Source organism: Aegilops tauschii, chromosome 2 (assembly GCF_002575655.3).
Source record: "Aegilops tauschii subsp. strangulata cultivar AL8/78 chromosome 2, Aet v6.0, whole genome shotgun sequence".
NCBI classification, from domain to species: Eukaryota; Viridiplantae; Streptophyta; class Magnoliopsida; order Poales; family Poaceae; genus Aegilops; species Aegilops tauschii.
Window position 1 is genome coordinate 5,265,013 of NC_053036.3, and position 20,867 is coordinate 5,285,879.

The 20,867-nt window shown below is 45.0% G+C and overlaps 2 pseudogenes; both read left to right on the forward strand.

Moving 5' to 3' along the window:
* The first annotated feature begins 523 nt into the window (after nucleotides 1-523).
* Nucleotides 524-2,066, forward strand: LOC141041899 (noroxomaritidine synthase 2-like; annotated as a pseudogene).
* A 1,634-nt stretch (nucleotides 2,067-3,700) lies between these two features.
* Nucleotides 3,701-5,900, forward strand: LOC141041470 (desmethyl-deoxy-podophyllotoxin synthase-like; annotated as a pseudogene).
* The last annotated feature ends 14,967 nt before the right edge of the window (nucleotides 5,901-20,867 follow it).

The following is a 20,867-nucleotide window of genomic DNA, read 5'->3' on the forward strand; positions in this document are numbered from 1 at the left end:
AGCCAGCCAGCCACACGGTACTGTTGCTATGAATCCTCCTCGCAAGACGATGACCCTGCATGTTCATATATTGTGGCGATCGGTCAAGAGTACTTTTATCGGCGATGGGATCAAAGAGTGTACTTGATCAAGACTGTTGTGCGGCGACTGAGGCTAATAAAGTGAGCTGGACCTGCACTTTAAAATTTATCCCCAAATCTGCCAATTGCCACCTGCTTTTGAGCCCAATGAAGTGTAGTTATGTAGTTATGTTGACACTTATCAAGTACTGCCAGACTCAAGTATAGCCCGATGAGCTATGTAAGGAGTGATCCAATTTGGAATGAAAGTTATCAAGTACTGCACTTCACATACTTATCGCCAAATCTGCCAACTGTCACCTGCTTTTGAGCCCAATGGATTGGAGTTATGTTGACGCTAACTGAGAATACTAGCAAGTATACTACCAATGCACTGAGGTAGTATCACTATGGTGGAGAGGGAAGGCGTCTATATATGAAGCCATAGCCATGCTAATTGAAGAATAAATCTAACTAATAGCATTATCGCACACTACTGATAACAATGCCAATTATGTTCATCTCCACATTGATCATTCTGCTTGTTCCAATTTGCTTGTATCTCAGGGCTAGTTGTAGATCAAAGAACCCACCAGTGCTTCCCACAAACTGGCCAATGCTGCACATGTTCCCTTCCTTCATAGCCAACCGCCACAACTTGTATGACTATTACACCCTGGTCCTCGCCAGATCAGGCCACAACTTCAGGGTGCATGGACCACCTGGGACCGGGATGCGCTTCTTCATCACATGCAACCCTCCGAACGCCCGGCACATCTTGACGACGAACCACGCCAACTTCCCCAAGGGCACGGAATTCGCTGATATCTTCAACATCATGGGTGGCAGCCTCTTCACCATCGACGGTGAGTCGTGCCGCCAACAACGCGCCAAAGCCAAGAGCATCCTCAGCAGCCCGAGGATCATTTCCAGTATGGCGGTCTACCTCTATGGCAAGGTGGAGAACAACCTCCTCCCATTGTTCACTCGGATGGCGATCACTGACACTTCATTCGACATGCATGAATTGATGTCGAGGCTTATGTTTGACCTGGCTGCTATGCCTCTCTTCGGTGTGGATCCTGGCCTCCTATCCTTAGACATGCCGCCCATGGACGCAGCGGTTGCCCTGGACACGGTGATGGAGGTGGGCTTTTTTAGGCTCATGATGCCAGCTTATTGCTAGAAGTTGATGAGGTGGCTAAACATCGGCTCTGAGAGAAAGCTCGACACGGCACGCATGGTGCTGCGAGAGATCATCGGGGAGATGATGCAAAAGAGGAAGATCACCACATGTCGTTTTGGACATGGCAAGGAACAAGAGAGTGTGGATATTATTTCTTCCTTCCTCGAAGACCCAGACTACGCCAATGCTGACTTGCTCCGTGCGATTATCATTAGCTACATGCTTGCTGCGAGGGACACAATTGCAACAACCCTAACATGGATCTTCTGCGACCTCGCCCAAAACCCTGACATCGTGTCAATCATCCGCAACGAACTTTCACCCATTGCATCACGCAAAGTAGCATTAGGGGCATCTACCCCAGTGATCTTTGAGCCAGACGAGACCAAATCTCTAGTATATTTGACAGCCACTTTGTATGAGACTCTTAGGATGTACCCACCGGCGCCTGTCTTGCTCAAGAAGGTGGCCGTAGATGACATCATGCCGGTGACACCATTTTTGTTTCCGTCCACTCCATGGGGAGAATGGAGGGTGTGTGGGGTAAAGACTGCTTCGACTATAACCCACATAGGTGGCTCTCAGATGATGACAACAACCTGAGGTACATACCATCTCACAAGTTCTTGGCCTTCAATGCTGGCCCGAGGATGTGCCTCGGGAAGGACATTGCACTTATGCAAATGAAGACTGTCATTGCTACAGCTGTGTGGAACTTCGATGTGAAGGTGGTGGAAGGGCAAAGCATCCAGCCTAAGCCGTCCATTATACTGGAGATGAAAAATGGGCTCATTGTTAAGTTGAAGAAGCAAGAAATGTAATAGACTCTCGTTGTATGTAAATGTACTTGCCGACCACTAGGACAGTTTTACACTGCCCATAACCACATTATAGTTGAATAATAAAGGCATGCATGCGTCAAATTTGTATTTCTTTTACGAAAAACAACCAATGTACTACCATTTTTTACTCGTGCTGTATGAGACACGGTATAGAAGCATCGAGACATGGTGTTTCCTCCATATTGTATACGACTATCTACATGTGACATGTTGCTGGTACTTGGAAGTGACCCAACCAGCTCAAAGTTGCATGTACGGGTGCCTAGCAGAATAACGGAACCAATTGATCGGTGAAAGAACAGTCTTCCTTCAGATCTTGGCTGGTAACTAATACACAACTTGCCAGCATCTAGACCTCACCGGTATACTCCAGTTCAACATCATAGCGGTTATGCTCGCTATACTTGTTGAACACGCTGAAGTGACTGGACAAATTAGTGGTGTAATTCATCATTTAGTAGTAGATAGTTTATCCATTCTACAGTATGTGAACGACACCATTTTCTTTCAGGATAAAGCAAGAAACCTCAAGCTCATTCTATGCTTTGCCTTTGAGGATCTTTCGAGTCTTCAAATTTCTATAAGAGTGAACTTTTCTGCTTCGAAGAGGCTACAGACTCGCGTTCAAGTACGCGAAGATCTTAATTGAACTGGAAGAAACAATTCCATTACTTTATTTTCTTCCTGATCACAAACTGTTTTATGGTCTTCCTAGGAAGCCTGTAGCCTTGCGTGCTCTTTAAATCACGCAATTCCTACAGAATAAGCACTTCATCGAACCTTATGTTGTGATCCACCAATGGCAAATATATTTTTACAAGACTAATATCTTTCATTGGAATTCGGCTTACATTTTCATGCAAAATATCCTCTTTCATGTATATAACTTTATCATAACATTTGTGGTGTATATAAAAATATATCATTTGTAGTAGCATAGTATAAAAAACTTGGTTTATTATTTAAACAGTTTTGACACACTAAATATGCTGCCCTCGCACGAGGGCCACCCTGCTAGTTGAAGTAAAAAATGAAATATAACAAAACAGTGAATAGCGAACAAGCTGATAACTAAAACCCAAAATATTTAAAAGCTAAAGGATGAAATAAAATAACAAGAGAAGATATGGAAAAATAAATAAAGTATACAAAAGGGCGGAATAGATGTGCAGATCATGCTTTTAGTGCACCAGTGCACATCATGTGCTCATCTCTCTTAATAAATCAAATGTTTTGAATATTAAATTGTGCCGATCGATGCGATCTCATCCGGCATCCAGCTAGCAATTAAGAAAAGGCAACGAATTTGCCTCTGTTATTTTTCTAAGGCATTTATTTCCTCGTGCTCGGCACTTTGTCCTTTTGATTAACAAAAAATTGCCATAAAGCTATCCTCAACCACTGCATTTGGAATAATGGAAGTTGTATCATTCAACCACACACTGTACTGTTTAGTGAATGGAATGGAATTTTTCATGAAAGTTCGTACCTAAACCAAATACACCGTTGTTTTGCATACATCTCCTCACGTGTAGTAGGTAAGTTTGATTTCCAGATCCCAACCAATCCCATGTCCTGTGCTGCATATCTGATCCATAAATACGGATGATCCGTGTATAAACTGAATGTCAACTGACTGATTAGTACTAAACTTGCGGCTGGTTACTAGCTAGCTCCCAGCTGCATGACATGGAGGTAACAATTTCAAGCATTTCTTTCGTTTCCCTAGCCCTAGTACTCCTCCTTTGGTTTTTTCATCCCAAGCCCAACAAGCATTTGCGGCCTCCCGGGCCATGGACCCTACCGATCATCGGCAGCCTCCACCACGTATTCGGCGTCCTCCCGCACCGCATCATGGCGGAGCTATCTCGCCGGCATGGCCCACTGATGTTCCTCAGACTCGGCGAGGTCCCCACCGTGGTGGTCTCGAGCGCGGAGATGGCGGAGGTGGTGATGAAGAGCAAGGACCTCATGTTCGCCTCGCGACCGCGCGGTGTGACACTGGACGTCATAGGTTATGGCAGCGGCATAGGCATCATCTTTGCCCCCTATAGCGACCGCTGGCACCAGGCGCGCAAGGTCTGCACCATGGAGCTCCTGAGCGCGAAGCAGGTTATTAATTTGCATACACCATCTTTTTGGGGGGAAATGCCAGCACCTAACTAGTTTGCGATAAAGCATGAGTGTTGATAGATAGAAGTGGACAATATGTTTCTAACACAGGTGAAGCGTATGGAAGGCATCAGGTCCGAGGAGGTCCCTCCTTAGTTCCATCACCACCTCGATTGGCACAACTATCAACCTCACGGAGAAGTTGTCGGCACTCATGAACGATGTCATTGCGCGGGCGGTGTTCGGAGGCAAGTGCGCACAGCAAGGTGAGTACCTCCGGGAATTGGAAAAAGTCACTGCATTGGTGGGAGGCTTCTCGCTCGTAGACCTATTCCCGTCGTCGCGGCTGGTGCGGCTGCTGAGCTCCGGGGAGCGACGGATGAGGAGGAGCTATGGACGAATCCAGTGCATCATCTCCAACATCATTGAGCAACGCAAGGAGATGCGCGCTGCAGTCAGCTCCAACGACGAGGAGGACTTGCTGGACGTGCTGCTCAGGCTGCACAAGGAGGACTCCTTGCCATATCCACTAACTTTAGAGGCAATAGGCGTCATTATATTTGTGAGTATTGTTTGCCATGTCCTCTCCTCACTTTGTTGGAAATATACGTTTTATCTATATTTTTTCATTATTGAAGCTAAATATGTACGTGAGTATAACCTAGAACAATTGTTCGTAGGACTTGTTCGCGGGTGGCACCGAGACCTCTGGAATAACATTGGAGTGGGCTATGTCAGAGCTCTTGAAAAATCCCGAAAATATGAGAAAGGTACAACTAGAGGTTCGACAAGTGGTAGGTGGGCAACAATCTGTCATAAATAACAATGACCTTCATGACCTCCACTACATGAGAATGGTGATCAAGGAGGTCTTGAGGTTGCATCCCCCCGCTCCTCTACTCCCCCGAAGGGCAAGAGAAGACTGCGAAATCATGGGATATAAAATTCCTGAGGGCACCAATGTACAAGTTAATATATTCGCGATTTGTCGGGATTGCAGATATTGGGATGCCCCTGAAGCATTTAAGCCAGAGAGGTTCAAAGAGAGCAACATAGATCACAAGGGGACACATTTTGAGTTCACACCTTTCGGGGCTGGGAGACGGCAATGTCCTGGAATGTTGTTCGGCACATCAACCGTGGAGATCGCATTAGCAAACCTTCTACACCATTTTGACTGGGTGTTCCCTGATGGGCCTAATCCGGGGTCGTTGGACATGTCTGAGAAGTTCGGGATCAATGTACGTAGAAAGTTCGATTTAGAGCTTAGAGCAACCCCATATGTGCTCTCCAAAGCTGCGTAGATCCATGGACCTGCTGGGGACGCATGGAAGAATTGGCTCGCTCATAGGCTCCCTCCTCTAGTTGCCCTCTCTGCTCTCTCGACCAACCTTCTGTTGATTTCCTTGGTCCTCTTCTTTGTAATGCATCCGTCTTTGGGCCCCTTTCAGTGAAAATCCATGTGGGGAACCTCTCCCCCAGGTGAATATTCGAATAAAAAATGTGTCTCACGTTGAACTTCTATACAGTCAAGCAAGAGAAGCTCACTCAAATACTTGTGTGACATTGACTTTATGCATGGGCCTTTACACACGTTGAAATGAAATTATTTCACCTTTTAACTTATCCGTACTACTATTCCACAGGCAATAGAAAAAAATTGTGATCAGTCGATTTCAAATAGAGGAAACATCATGAGAGACATAAGCAAGAGGGGAGTAGCACGAGACCGAAGACGGATGCGGCGCGGCGAATCACAGCAAGGCCAAGACAGGAGCGAATTGAAGCTGGGACGATGCGGTTGGTCGTGGCATCGCATGCGGTGTTGAGTCCGAGGTATAACAGAGGCCCAACGGGGATGGGGATGACGCGGACAACCGAGGCATCGTCGGTGAGGGCTTGGGAAAAAGCTCGCCAGAGGCGAGGTATGGCCAAGAAATCCCATTGGTTGAGAGAGATCGTTGGGTCCATTCGATCTGTTGGCTGGAATAAGCCGCGGCGCCAGTGTCGGACGCGTCGGGCGCGTGTATGGGCGTGCGCCGGGCGTGTCGGGCGCGGCGGGACCGTGGTGTAGGCGTGTGTGGTCGGGCTCGTCAGGCGCGACGGATTCATGCGGGACGTGCGGGATGCACTAGTGGTGTCGGGCTCGTCGGGCGCGTCGGATATGCGCGGGACGTGCGGGATGCACTGGTGGTGTCGGGCTCGTCGGGCGCGTCGGATGCGCGCGGGACGTGCTGGACAGCAGAAGCCATGGCAAAGTATACGTGTGTGCGTATGTGTGTGTGGCGTGCGTGTAAGTGCTCGTAGCCGTCGTAGTTAGGCTGGCAGTAGTAGCAAAACGGCCGCAGCGTTCCGTTCATAGCCAGCCGGGTCGTACGCATAGAGCGCGTCGTGGAGGCCGGGCTGAGCGGATGGATAGTGCGTAGATCGGGGAGGTGGGCAGCGATGTGCATGCATGCATCGGCCAAGTATAAAATCCCTCCTGGTTGAGTTTGTTATGAGAGCGCGTGCGTTGTGCGTCCAAGGTTGTAGCCCGTGGTGGTTAGTCCAGCTATAAAGAAAAATGGCATTGTGAGCGCCGGGGCGTTCGTCGCCGGAAATCAATGTTGTCTTCTTCCTGTGTATGTGCCAGAGAGAGGATGAGCCGAGGGTGAGCTAGGGCTAGCCGGTTCCAACAATTGGTATTCAGAGCCAGCCATGTAGCCATTCAAAAGATAAAGAAGATTAGGGCGGGCGTGCGCCCACGGTGGCGTTCGTGCGCCGGCCCGGAATTTTTTGTGTCTTGTGTATTCTTCTACCTCTAGCCGAGAGTGAGAGAGGGCTGCGGTTCAAACACATTCATCTGATCATTGCATCGGCCAAGAAACACGGGAGGAAGACATCCAGCGGTTCATTTCTGATCCAAAGGTAGGGAAAATTCAGTTATTTATCCTAAAAGGCATGCATATTATAGCTTGAAAGCGGGAGAAAAGCATGGAATGAGTACGATCATTGTACGATGTCCAATCCTGCGCTGTGGACGGCTTGAGAAATCCAGCGCTGTGCTACCTTCAATCACTAGTAGAAAAAGGGGCTTTCGTTCGGGCCTGGCCAGTCCATTAGTCCCAATTCTTATACGAACCAGGACCAATGGGGGCATTCGTCCCGGTCCGTGAGCCCAGGTGGTCGGCTGGGGCCTCGTGGGCTTTGGTCCCGGTTCGTATGGACCCATTTGTCCCGGTTCTAGGCACGAACCGGAACCAATGGGCCTCGCTCCTCGCCCACATCCATTAGTCCCGGTTCCAGCCACGAACCGGGACAAATGAGTTGCCTATATATAGTCCATCGCCGGCGAGCAGAGCACTCCACACTGCTCTGTTTTTTGCTGGCCGGCGAGGGGAGGGCATTTGGGTGCTCTAGCTCACCTCCTATGCACATGAGGTGTTCGATGAAATGTCCGAGCCACACTAGTTAATATTTCTTCTCTCGAAACTCGACCTCCGAGCTCCATTTTCCCCGAGATTTTTCTAGGTTTAGTGGCCCGTCACGTCCCGTCCCCGTCTTCACCGTCGTCGATCGCCCGCGCCGATCTCGTCGCCGGCACCACCGTGGTGAGCCTCTTGTTCTTATCTTATTTCTGAAAGAAAAAATTCTTACTTGAGATAGATACTTGTCTAATTTTCTTAATTTTATTATTCCTTGTTATTATATAGTGCGATGGTTCTGGTATCCGCCCCCGTCGGCCCTCGTCCTGTCTATGATTCGGATGTGGTATATATTATCTTTTTATAACTATTTGGTTCATTTATTGTTTATGACAATTATGCCGACCAACGTGACATAGATTTTATTAATACGAGGTGGTTGAACCGGAAATTCCAACCACCCTATTGTCGAGAGGTTAAATTTAGTTAAAGAAGAAAACAATTACTTGAAGGAAAAAATAAAAAAAATTGAGGAGGAGAAGATGATATTGGAGTTACATGTTGCGGATGCCGTCGATGATCACAAGATCAATATGGATGCAATGCGGTTGAAGATTAGAACGATTAGAAAATATGCCATTCATACCGAGGCTTGGTATCATTATGCCGTTGGATCAATTGTTACCTTAGTTGTGATTATGATCGCATTTGTTGTTGCATTGAAAGGTTTTACATAGTTTCAATGTATGGTTTAACTAGATGCTCTGGAGAGCTATATGTTGTTCTATTTGAACTATGTATGTACTTTGGTTTTAATGTGATGATGAACTACTATTAATTTGGTCACTTACCTATCCATGTTCATTTGTAGTGCTTTTCAATTTCAGGGTCTTATAGCTGGAAAAAATCAGTAAATGCATGAAAAATAATAAATGAAGTCAGAAAGGGTTGAAAATTGATGATGTGGCTTTGAATGGTGCATTTTGAACACAGAAAAACTATGGAGTTCAAATAAGTTCAAAAAAATGAAATCCCTTTGTAACAGACGAGTTTCCGTATGAAACCCTGATACTTCGAAAGAGATTGTCCGTTTTGTACACGAAGTGCATCCAGTTTTTGCCGTAAGCCTCCCTACTTTCTTGCACATGCTATATGGGTGAAATGATGATACCATGCCAACTTTCACCCTTTTAAGAGTTCATTTGTAGTGTTTTTCAATTTCAGGGTCTTATAGCTGAAAAAAATCAGTAAATGCACGAAAGATAACAAATGAAGTCAGAAAGGGTAGAAATTGATGATATGGCTTTGAATGGTGCGTTTTGAACACAGAAAAACTATGGAGTTCAAATAAGTTCAAAAAAATGAAATCCCTTTGTAACAGACGAGTTTCCGTATGAAACCCTGATACTTCGAAAGAGATTGTCCGTTTTGTACATGAAGTGCATCCAGTTTTTGCCGTAAACCTCTCTACTTTCTTGCACATGCTATGTGGGTGCAATGATGATACCATGCCAACTTTCAACCTTTTCAGAGTTCTTTTGTAGTGCTTTTCAATTTCAGGGTCTTACAGCTGAAAAATAAGTAAATGCACGAAAAATAACAAATGAAGTCAGAAAGGGTAGAAAATTGATGATGTGGCTTTGAATGGTGCATTTTGAACACAGAAAAACTATGGAGTTCAAATAAGTTCAAAAAACTGAAATCCCTTTGTAACAGACGAGTTTCCGTATGAAACCCTGATACTTCGAAAGAGATTGTCCGTTTTGTACACGGAGTGCATTCAGTTTTTGCCGTAAGCCTCTATACTTTCTTGCACATGCTATGTGGGTGAAATGATGATACCATGCCAACTTTCAACATTTTTCAGAGTTCATTTGTAGTGCTTTTCAATTTCAAGGTCTTATAGCTGGAAAAAATCAGTAAATGCACGAAAAATAACAAATGGAGTCAGAAAGGGTTGAAAATTGATGATGTGGCTTTGAATGGTGTGTTTTGAACACAGAAAAACTATGGATTTCAAATAAGTTCAAAAAATGAAATCCCTTTGTAATAGACGAGTTTCCGTATGAAACCCTGATACTTCGAAAGAGATTGTCCGTTTTGTACACGAAGTGCATCCAGTTTTTGCCGTAAGCCTCTCTACTTTCTTGCACATGCTATGTGGGTGAAATGATGATACCATGCCAACTTTCAACCGTTTCAGAGTTCATTTGTAGTGCTTTTCAATTTGAGGGTCTTATAGCTGAAAAAAATCAGTAAATGCACGAAAAATAACAAATGAAGTCAGAAAGGGTTGAAAATTGATGATGTGGCTTTGAATGGTGCATTTTGAACACAGAAAAACTATGGAGTTCAAATAAGTTCAAAAAAATGAAATCCCTTTGTAACAAAATCTGTTTTTGAATAGAATCATAAAACACAGTAATATTAAATAGCAGGAAAAAGAATCACTCCAAAATCTATTTTTATAGTAAAGTTAATCACAAACTAGTGATTCACACAAATTTCAAAGAATTCAAATTTTAACTATTCAAATTTGAAAACTAATGGCAGTAATAGAAAGTTTATAATTTTTGTGACCTAAAAGAAAAATTATTAAAAATAAACTTTAATAAAATAAATAAAAATAGCACCAATAAGTATTTTGTTGTAAGTAGAAACAAAATAAAATAAATAAAGCAACAAAGAAAACTAAAAAACTAAAAAAAAGTGCCACCTACTGGGCCCACACGGCCTGAATACGACTAGAAACCCAAACATGGGCCAGGATTCAGGCCCGCAGGAGGCCCAGTACGCCCACAGGCATACAGCGTACGGTTAGGCCCGAAAGCCTGCAATCGAGAGGAGCTCGAGAGGGTGGGCGCAACAGCGCTTATAAACCACCCTCGAGCTCTCTCAGCTAGCGAGGTGGTACTAAACTTTTGATACGGGGCAGCACAAGGCCTTTGGTCCCGGTTGGTGGCACCAACCGGGACTAAAGGGTTGCATTGGTACCGGTTCGTGGAACCAACCGGGACCAATGCCCCCCTTTCGCTGCGGCTTCCCGCCCTTTCGGCTGCCGAAAACTGATCTTTGGTCCCGGTTGGTGGCACCAACCGGGACTAAAGGGGGGCATTGGTCCCGGTTGGTGCCACGAACCGGGACCAATGCTCTTGGTATATAAGTGGCACTTCGAAAGTTTGCAGAGTTCATCACACCAGTTACCCCCGACGACGCCGAGCACATCGACGCCGCCAGGCTGCCCCTGCCCCGGCCCGCCCCCGCCGTCGCCCGCGCCCCTGCCCCGGCCCGCCCCCACCGTCTCCGTCGCGCACGCCCCCTGCCCCGGCCCGCCCCCATCGTCGTCGTCGCCCTGCCCCGGCCCGCCCCTATCGTCGTCGTCGCCCCTGCCCCAGAGCCCGCACCCTGCCCCGCCCCCTCCATCGTCGTCGACTTCGCCACCCACGCTGTGAGCTGCCGCCGCCCCAGCCCACTGTCGTTTTTTTATTAGTAAAGTTTATGTTTTTTTTGTTCATATATAACGTAGATGTATATATATATATATGGATGTATGTATGTATATATGGATGGATGAAAATATTGATGTGATGTTTTTTTTGTTCATAGACCTTTTTATGTTCATAAAATTAGTATTTTTTTGTTCATATATAATGTAGATGTATATGTATGTGTATGTATGTATGGATGGATGTGTAGTTATATTATTTTAGTTTATGTTTAGTTTAGTTTTTAGATTAGGAAAATTTCAGATGTGTAATTATATTTATTTACATGTATAGTTAATTTAGATATTGTAATTTGTTCATAAAAATTGTGCACTTTTGTATAGAAACTTTATTTTTTTCATATGTACGAAAATGTAGAATGAAAACGAAAACAAACATATAAGAAAAAACAAAGGACAAAATGAAGAAGGAAAAGAAAACCGCCCGGCCCGGCCACCACCGCATTTTCATAAAGTGTTTCCACCGAGTCCACGTCGCACCGATCGAGCACCCGCGTCGAAGCAAGTCTTTTTTTAAGGTAGTTCTTTGTTAAAGTGAGGGGGAACGTCGGGAGCACCCCCCCCCCCCCCCCCCCGGCCCTCTCGCTCGACCAAAACTCTCGAGGACACCCAAACCCTAGAAAAAAACGATGTCGGTCTCCTACACCCTCCCGCCGCGCCCCTACCCGATCGACAAACTCTCTTGAGGCCACCCAAATTTACTAAGTTAAAAGAGCGTTGTCGTCGAGGCCACCCCGAACCCTTGAAGCGTTGTTGAGGCCACCCCAAACCCTTGAAGCGTTGCCGAGGCCACCCCAAACCCTAGAGAAGCGTCGAGGCCAGGCCACTAATATGATTCCTTATTGTGCTTAGCTAGCTAGTTCTACGTTTGCCACTAATATATCCATCTGTCATGTTTGAATAATAATTGCCATGTTGTAAATATTTGCAGAAACTATGGATCCGCACCCCTGAGACGAAGCAAAAGAAGCGGTGTTGGGGGAGATAATCGCACACGGAAGTGATGCCGTCTTGTCGTTTCTCAACGACACATGCACCGATGGTCTGGAAAGACAGGATGAAGAAGCAGGCTACGACGATGATCAAACAATGGAGGAGGAAGGACACCGTGATGACGGCTCCGGTGACCGAATGGAGGAGGAAGGACACCGTGATGATGGCTCCGGTGACCGAACGGAGTCCGGCCAGGTATATATATTAATTAATTAAGCCTGTGCTCACTATAGCTAATTGATGCATTAATTGTTTTTGGTATGTACACATATTAACTCTCTTCTTTTTCTTATTTTCTAGCCCTCCGGATCGAGCAACACTTCGGTAACGAGACGAGGCCCGAAGAGAAAGTTGCACGCGGATGAAAGGTACATGATCATCGAAATTGATCGCGCTGGCCAGCCGATTGAACCCCTCCGGACCAAGCAAAAATTTAATGCTCAGTGCGGGGTTCTAGTTAGGGACATGATCCCGATCAGCATCGAGCAATGGTTGAGGCCTAAGGGCAAAGACTCTCAGTTGTCTTATGTCAGCGATAGGCAGAAAGCTGATCTTTGGACCGCGCTGCAGGAAAATTTCACCTTCCCGCCAGAGGAGGATCCAGAGAATCCAGTTAAAAGCCAATGATCAAGGCTTATGCTCTTAAGAAGATGGCTGAGCTATTCAGGAGGTGGAAGAATGAGCTGAAATCATCGTTTGTCGACCAAGACAAGACTCCAGAATTCATCGGCCGGTTTGAGAAGATCAAAGATCAGTGGTCCGCATTTGTCACCAAAAAGAAATCTGAGAGAGCAGTGAAGATGTCAGCGACAAACAAGAAAAATGCTGCAAAGAAGAAGCATCACCATCGCACGGGGTCAGGTGGCTACCTGAAAGCCCGGCCGTTGTGGGACAAGGCTGAGAATGACCTCATTGATAAAGGGATCGAACCAGAGACGCGACGCTGTCCAGACCGTTGCAGGACTTGGTTCTTCGGGGTTGGGGGAAAATTGGACCCTGTAACAGGGAAGTGCGTTTGGACCAACGAGCAGATGAACACACCCATCGAGAAGCTTCAGGAGTATATCAAGAAAGCGCAGCAAGGGACGTTCGTTCCGGACAGAGAGAACGACGAGCTCACAGAGGCCCTCGGGAATCCTGAGCACCCCGGACGGACACGAGGTACGTCAGGCTCCCTTTCGTGGAAGGCTGGATTTCCCGACGCAAGCGGTTACAAACGCCGGGAGAGGAAGAAGAAAAAGGAGTTGACCCAAGTACAGGCGCTGCACGCAAGGGTACAAGCACTAGAGGAACGAGACACAGTTCGCAGCACGCGACCTGCCGAAGCTACACCCGAAGCTACCCCGCCATCTCAGCGGAGAAGCAGTGTGGCTTCCACGGAGCTGCTTCAGGAGCCTGTCTTCACGGCTCCGGCTAGCTACCCCATGGATGCTATCACGGAGTCTCAGCACTTCCACCTTATGACGCAGTGGATGAATTTGAAAGTCAAGGCTGCTGTTGGCTCTGTTGCACCTCCTGAACCTGGCGCAACTTTTCACTGCCGGCCGATTCCAGAAGGATATGCTAGGGTGATGGTGGATGAAATCACAGAAGGATTTGAGGACCTCACGCTTGACCACCCTACGGGTGACGGGAAGACTCGGCTGGGTTCTTGTCTGAAGACTCCATGCCTATGGCGGACGGAGCTCATCAACCTTCCGAACTGGACTCCTCCGCCTCCTCCTCCTCCTCCTCCTCCGGCAAGTCAGGGCAGTCCGCCTCCTCCTCCGCCTCCTCCTCCGGCGAGTGATCAAGGCACTCAGCATCCTTCTCCGGCGCGTGGCGGCACACCGCCTCCTTCTCCGCCTACGTCGGCGCGCCCGAGCAGCCAGCCTCCTCCTTCTCCGCCTCGCCAGCAAGGGCGGAAGAGACCGCCGCCGCCCCGGCTGCTCCGGCGCGTCGTAGTCCTTCTCCTCCGCCTCGTAAGCAAGCACGAAAGAAGACAGCCGCAGCCGCTCCGTCTACTCCGGCGTCTAGCAGTACAGCCAGAGGCGGGAGGCAATACAGATATGGTCCTTCTCTTAAGACTCCGCCAAAGTTACCATACGAGAGGACCGTGGAGGAAAACGCGAATATCGTGCGAGCCGAAGTGACGAACTTCTTTGAAGGGGTGAAAGCAAAGAAACATCCACCTCCGGAGGAGAAGATAGATCCGGTGAAAGCGAAGCGCACTCTGGCTGCCCTGAAGAAACCACCAAAGTCTCCGCCGAAAGCCAACTATGACCGCATTATTGAAAAGTCATTTCTCGAAGCGAAGCGGTCGGGAAGTACTATCAGTGATCAAAGGTTAGCAGAACGACGAGCTGGGAAACAAATTGCCCAGCTCGGCGAACAAGCGGACCAATCGTGCCCCCCCGCTCAAGGTGTCTAGCGACATCGTCGCTAATGATCCGAGGATGGTGCCCGGTTATAGCAATCTTGGAGATTATTTGCCCGACGATGTACATTATGATTTCTTGGAGGTGGACCAACAAAGATACGAGTACGGGAAGCCTCTCGTCAAAGATGAAAAATCTCTAACAACGATGATGCGAATATTCCATGATTGGTACATGAAAACCTGCAGAGAGTCTGGGGGGACGAATACTTTGACGTTGTTCGTTAAAGAGGAGCATGACCTCGTTGGAATTGATCTACTGCATGTTCCATTTGGATCATAATATGTGGGATAAAGCACCATGTTCAAGTAGGGATTACAGCGGGGTGCGGGAGAGTGGAGCGCGTAAAAGAGATGAGGGTGATGATGATGATGGTGATGTTGATGAAGACGATCACCCCGGCGATGATTCCCCTCCCGATGGCACTCCAGCGCCACCGAGAGAGAGGAGGAGAGGTCCTGCCCCTCGTGCTTCTTCCTCCATGGCCTCCCACCTGGATGGGGAGAGGTCCCCCCTCTGGTCCTTGGCCTTCATGGCGATGATGGCCCCTCCGGGATCCTCCTCCATGGCCTCCGGTGATGATGGCCCTCTCCGGCAGGGTGCCAGAGAGGGCCTAGATTGGTTTCTCGTGGCTACAGAGGCTTGCGGCGGCGGAACTTCCGATCTAGGTGATTTCGCGAAGGTTTCTGTATTTATAGGAGGAGTTGGAGTTGATTTAACGTTAGGGGGCCTTCGGGGAGTCCACGAGGCAGGGGGTGCCCTAGGGGGGTGGGCGCGCCCCCCACCCTCGCGGGGCCCCCGTGACTCCCCTCCGGTAGATTTTTGTTCCAGTATTTTTCATATCTTCCAGAAAAATTCTCCGTTGATTTTCATCGCATTCCGAGAACTTTTATTTCTGCACAAAAACAACACCACGGTAGTTCTGCTGAAAACAGCGTCAGTCCGGGTTAGTTCTAATCAAATCATACCAAAATCATATAAAACTATTGTAAACATGGGATGAATACTTCATAAATTATAGATACGTCGGAGACGTATCAGCTTCCCCAAGCTTAATTCCTGCTCGTCCTCGAGTAGGTAAATGATAAAAGAAATAATTTATGAAATGTGAATGCTAGGAAGTGCACAAGTTTGATCAATGGTAATTTCAATCACCTTTTCTAGCATCATTATATGACATAACTGTAGCTCATCTCATAAAACTTTTCATGATCAAGTAACAAGCTATTCACATGTTAAAGTATAGATCATAAACTTTCTTGAAACTAACAAACTATATTCTCAGTCATCAAACAATTGCAATTCATCTTATTTTCCGGAAGGGTCTATGTCAGAGCTTTGATTTAGCAAACTCCACATACTCAACTATCATTTAATCTTTCGTAATTGCTAACACTCACGTGATATTTATGGGTTCAAAGTTTTAATCGGACACAGAGAAAGATAGGGGCTTATAGATTCGCCACCCAACCTTTTACCTCAAGGGTAATGTCAACAATAATAGTTCATGATAACTTACATCCAATTGGATATATATATCAGGATCTTTCCAACACAATGTGCTTGCCAAAGGATAAAATGTAAAAAGATAAGGTGAAGATCACCATGACTCTTGCATAAGGTAGAAGATAAAAGTAAAAGATAGGCCCTTCGTAGAGGGAAGCAGAGGATGTCATGTGCTTTTAAGGTTGGATGCAAAAGAACGTCACTTTATATTGCCTCTTGTGATAGAGACCTTTATTATGCAGTCCGTCGCTTTTATTTCTTCCCTATCACAAGTTCGTATAAAAATTATTTTCTTCGCACTAATAGATCATACATATTTAGAGAGCAATTTTTATTGCATGCACCGATGAGAACTTACTTAAAGGATATCTTACTCAATCCATAGGTAGGTATGGTGGACTCTCATGGCAAAACTAGTTTAAGGGATATTTGGAAGCACAAGTAGTATCTCTACTTGGTGCAAAGAATTTGGCTAGCATAAAGGGGAAAGGCAAGCTCAGCATGTTGGATGATCCATGACAGTATACTTTATTTTGGATATAAGAAAACATAACCCATTACGTTGTCTTCCTTGTCCAACATCAACCTTTTAGCATGTCAAATTTTAATGAGTGCTCACAATTACAAAAGATGTCCAAGATAGTATATTTATATGTGAAATCTCTCTTCCTTCAATATTCTTTCATGAATTGTTCAAGTGACCAATTCTGAGTTTGCTAACCTTCAATAAGTTTACTACCTATACTTATTATGTGTGAAGTCATTACTCCCCATGTTATAAGCATATGAAACATATATAAATTCAGATTTATGATATTCAATTCATTCAACCATTGATTCATAGGATATACGTGAAGCACGTGAGTAAATGACAAACTACTACAAAAAGATATAAGTGAAGAACATTGAGTAGGCAAATAATTAACTAGCCATGGGAGGATTCTATTTCATTCAAGATTTCAGATCCAATGATTTTATTCAAACATCAAGTAAAATGAAAATACGCTCCAAGCAAAACACATATCATGTGACGAATAAAAATATTGCTCCGAGTAAGATATACCGATAGTTTTGAAGACGAAAGAGGGGATGCCTTCCGGGGCATCCCCAAGCTTAGGCGCTTGAGTCTTCCTTGAATATTACCTTGGGGTGCCCTTGGGAATCCCCAAGCTTAGGGTCTTTCCACTCCTTATTCTCCTCATATCGATATCTCACCCAAAGCTTGAAAACTTCAATCACACAAAACCTAACGGAACTTCGTGAGATAGGTTAGTATGATAAAGTGCAAACCATTCACTTTGGTACTGTCAAAGACAAGGTACATAGTTGTTCTCACACAATGCCTACTGTACCTTATCATTTCTACAATTTATATTGAGAAATATAAGACATAGAAACTAGAAAACAAGCAAACTATGCAATGAAAACAGAATCTGTCAGAAACAGCACAGTCTGTAATGATCTGAACAGCAACCATAATTCTGATACTCCAAAAATTATGAAATAAATTGTTGCACGTGAGAAATTTGTCTATTAATCATCTGCAAAAAGAATCAACATAAAAGCACTCTCCAGTAAAAAATGGCATCTATTCCCGTGAGCGCAAAGTTTCTGTTTTTTACAGCAAGATCACATTAAGTTTCACCCAAGTCTTCCATAAGGTCTTACTTGGAACTTTATTGAAACAAAAGCTTAAAACATGATTTCTACAGTAGCTTAATCATGTAAACACACAAAAACAGTAAGGGTAAATATTGGGTTGTCTCCCAACAAGAGCTTTTCTTTAATGCCTTTTAGCTAGGCATGATGATTTCAATGATGCTCACATAAAAGAAAATAATTGAAACATAAAGAGAGCATCATGAAGAATATGACTAGCACATTTAAATCTAATCCACTTCCTATTCCTAGGGATTTTGTGAGCACATAATTTGTAGGAACAAGAATCAACTAGCATAGGAAGGCAAAACAAGTATAACTTCAAAACTTTAAGCACGTAGAGAGGAAACTTGGTATTATTGCTACTCCTACAAGCATATATTCCTCCCTCATAATAATTTTCAGTAGCATCATGAATGAATTCAACAATATAACCATTACATAAAGCATTCTTTTCATGATCTACAAGCATAGAAATTTTTCTACTCTCCACATAAGCAAAATTCTTCTCATTCGGAATAGTGGGATCACTAATTCCTAAAGTTGACACTTTTCCAAACCCGCTTTAGATGATAGTATTATTCATACTCCAAAAGATATAAGTGAAGTTCATGGAGCATTCTTTAATTAATATAGACTAACCAATATCCAAGCTCAAAATATATAAGTGAAGCACACGAAGCATTCTATAAAACCATACTCAAATGATTTAAGTGAAGCACAAAGAGCAATTCTATAAAATCATACTTAAAAGATATAAGTGAAGCACATGAAGTATTCTATAAATAAATGAAGGTCTATCTCATACTAGCTTGGTTCTTAAAGGAAAAACAAAAACACAAAGGACACAAATCATGTGAACAAAACAAAAACCGAGGTGTACCGATATTTGTTGAAGAAGAAAGATGGGATGCCAACCGGGGCATCCCCAAGCTTAGATGCTTGAGTATACTTTGAAATATTTACTTGGGGTGCCTTGGGCATCCCCAAGCTTGAACTCTTGCCTCTGTTTATTCTTCTCATATTGATAGCTCCTCGATCTTCGAACACTTCATCCACACAAAACTTTAACAAAAACTTTGTGAGATCCGTTAGTGTAATAAAACAAACTACCCCTTTAAGGTACTGTAATGAACTCATTCTTTATTTGTATTGGTGTTAATCCTACTGTATTCCAACTTCTCTATGGTTCATACCCCCCGATACTAGCCATAGATTCATCAAAATAAGCAAACAACACGCGAAAAACAGAATCTGTCAAAAACAGGACAGTCTGTAGTAATCTGGAAGTTTAGTAAACTTCTGTAACTCCAAAAATTATGAAATAAATTTGAAAATTTGAAAATTTTGTACAGAAGTAATTTGCAAAACGTTTCAGACCCATTTGACCTTCCAGTAAAAAATGTAAAATAACACGCTACAGTCAAAGTTTCTGTTTTTGTTCTGCACAAAGTGAACAAGCAATCTAATCACCCTAAAACCAAAGCTTGGCACATTAATACAATGGATATACACAAGGGGATAATTATTTACAGAGAAACTTCCATGAAAAATCCTACATTGTTTCCGTGAGCATGAACACAAGTGCTCAAGGTCGACCCTCACTTCTTCAATGCATAACTTTCCAATCACTTATCTTTTTGAAAAACTTTTTAGGCATGATAGGCAAGTAATGTTTTTTATTTTCATTCTTTTAAAAAAGTTGTATGTTTCACCCACAACTAAACAGAAACAAAAAGGTAAAACAAAATCTACTTAGTGAAGAAAGCAAACAACCACACACGAGAATATCAACCCCACGCTATTGCTCCCCGGCAACGGCGCCAGAAAAGAGCTTGATAATCCCCAAGTGCAAGGAATCATCGCAGCAACTTCAAAAGGTGGAAGTGATAAGTATGGAGTGTCGAACCCACAAGGAGCTAAAGGTAAGGTCAATATTCTCTCAAGCCCTATCTGCCACTGATACGACTCTACGTACACCGAACGTTTGCTTCCAACTAGCAACAAGAAATAAAACTATGTTGTGGGTATGAAGAGGATAACTTTGCATGGTATCGGAGAGCTAAAATATAAAAGTAGGTGCTGTTATCATAAAGTTAGAATAAATTACTAAATATTATAAATAGCGAGTGTGGAATAATGGTGGATCGGTGCGGAATTATCATAGGCAATTGTTAACAAGACCGGTAGTCGTCATTGCAATTTCATATGAGGGAGAGGCATAAGCTAACATACTTTCTCTTTTTGGATCATATGCACTTATGATTGGAACTCTAGCAAGCGTCCGCAACTACTAAAGATCATTAAGGTAAAACCCAACCATAGCATTAAAGCATCAAGTCCCCTTTATCCCATATGCAACAACCCCCTTACTCGGGTTTATGCTTCTGTCACTCAAGCAACCCACTATAAGCGAATCATGAACGTATTGCAACACCCTACAGCGGGAATCCCTCACGCTTTCGCGACACGGAGGGCACAATAGGACAGCACCAAAATAAAACATACAACTCGTACCAATCTGGATCATCAATGAACCCAAAGACAAAGGATATCTACTCAAAACATCATAGGATGGCAACACATCATTGGATCATAATATCTGGCATAAAGCACCATGTTCAAGTAGGGATTACAGCGGGGTGCGGGAGAGTGGACCGCGTAAAAGAGATGAGGGTGATGATGATGATGGTGATGTTGATGAATACGATCACCGCGGCGATAATTCCCCTCCCGATGGCACTCCGGCGCCACCGAGAGAGAGGAGGAGAGGTCCTCCCCCTTGTGCTTCCTCCTCCATGGCCTCCCTCCTGGATGGGGAGAGGTCCTCCCTCTGGTCCTTGGCCTTCATGGCGATGATGGCCCCTCCGGGATCCTCCTCCATGGCCTCCGGTGATGATGGCCCTCTCCGGCAGGGTGCCAGAGAGGGCCTAGATTGATTTCGCGTGGCTACAAAGGCTTGCGGCGGCGGAACTTCCGATCTAGGTTATTTCCCGAAGGTTTCTGTATTTATAGGACAAGTTGGCGTTGATTTCACATCAGGGGGGCCTTCGGGGAGTCCACGAGGCAGGGGGCGCGCCCCCACCCTCGTGGGGCCCTCGTGACTCCCTTCCGGTAGATTTTTGTTCCAGTAGTTTTCATATTTTCCAGATAAATTCTCCGTTGATTTTCATCGCATTCCGAG